Raw genomic sequence first — 1,636 nt, 5'->3', positions numbered from 1 at the left:
TAAAGAAATCTAGAGGTGCAGATGTTTCTCTTTTTTTTTAGATCAGATGGTCAGGATAGAGGAAGTAAAATAAATCCTTTGCCAAAACAGGGACAAGATGCACAAAGATGCTAAATTAAAACATTGTATATTTACTGAAACTTTGCCTATAACCCTGAAGAAAAATGACCAAAAAGCAGCTTCAGCAGCTGAACTTATTTTGATACTTTGATGAAAGGCAAATAAATTCCTTTCCAAAGTGTTTTCTTTTCTGCATCTTTTAGATTTGTTGAAACACTTTAATTCCCCACTAAAGTCAAAACATTTACGGAAAAGGCAAAAAATGAAGATTTAAGGTCTAGTTCAAAGCTTCATAAAGTTTACAGTGCGTCTCAGTGTGAAATTTAACTCGTGTTTACTCGTGCACAAGGGTGTGATTTCTATTAATGTTTCATGAAAACAAACACGCCCCGTTCGTTTTTATGAGTACAAACAGAAATGTTTGTAATATAAATTAAGAGACACTTCAGGAAGTGCCATTGTGAAGAAGCAGTGGTGTCGTTTTCCTAACGCAGTTTAAATGTTTACTTTTAAGAAAAGGCTTCCAGGGAACCAATCACTCTTCCTTAAACAGGTTAGCATATGTCTGTGGTTATAAAAAAAAATCTGATTATTACATTTTTTAAACTAAATTAATCTTAGATAATGAGATTTCAGTCTGTTCAGTTCTGCCTATATTGAGCAGAATGAGTTGCTTTATGGCCTCTTGTCACTTTAAATCCAAATAATCTGCTGCTGGCTCCGCCCCCGACTCAACATTTACACTCACACGTGAAAATGGCTGAAAACAGATACGCAATTATACAACCGTACATCTTTGAAAAGCAGAAGTAGAGCCTCCTGCATAACCAACAAGAACACAGCAAGAAGTTTCTAAATAGCAAATCAACAACTAAACACTTGTGTTTTCCAGCAGCCATTGTACAGCACATACAGCGGTAAAACCAGCTAACCAAACATGCTAGAGTTTCTCTTGGGTTGCTAGGTAACATCGCAGTGCTGTTGATTTTGACTCAAGAATCAGTAAGTTTTTGAAATGGCTCATTTTCCAGACACCAAAGAAAAATGCATATATTGCCAAAAAAATGTTTTTTAAGTGCTCGGGCTGTTTTTAGGAGAAATTGAGTCTCAAATAGGAGTATAAAGATACGCAAGGTTTCCAGGATTAGAAGTTAAAATGTATTGTTTTACTGGCAGATTATTTCATTTATAACTAATACTTTTTTCCCCCCAATAATAAGGAATTATCGACCTAAAACAAGCTGCTATATCTGGTTGAAAGGTTATTAGAAACCAGACCAAAAATACTTGGTAAGATTTTGTGTTTTTGCAGTGCAGGCTCAAATATTTTGAAAACTTTCCAAACGAGTTTGTGGTTAAAACATGTTTATGGTGCTGAAAGTCATGAGATGAGGGCAGCGTTGTGGGATTTAAAGCCAGCAGTTACTGAGTAAGCACTCGTAATGAGGTCACCGTCAGAGAAGGTCACCCTGAAGCAGCCATGACACCGCGGGGGGGATTCTGTCTCGGGGGAGCGAGTGAACTCAGCGCCCTCCTCCTACGCTTACATCCTGTTGATTCTTTTCTCCTTTTCACG

Source organism: Poecilia mexicana, unplaced genomic scaffold, assembly GCF_051168715.1.
Source record: "Poecilia mexicana isolate PSO_F unplaced genomic scaffold, ASM5116871v1 scaffold_1, whole genome shotgun sequence".
Taxonomy (NCBI): domain Eukaryota; kingdom Metazoa; phylum Chordata; class Actinopteri; order Cyprinodontiformes; family Poeciliidae; genus Poecilia; species Poecilia mexicana.
Note: the sequence above shows the minus strand (reverse complement) of the source record.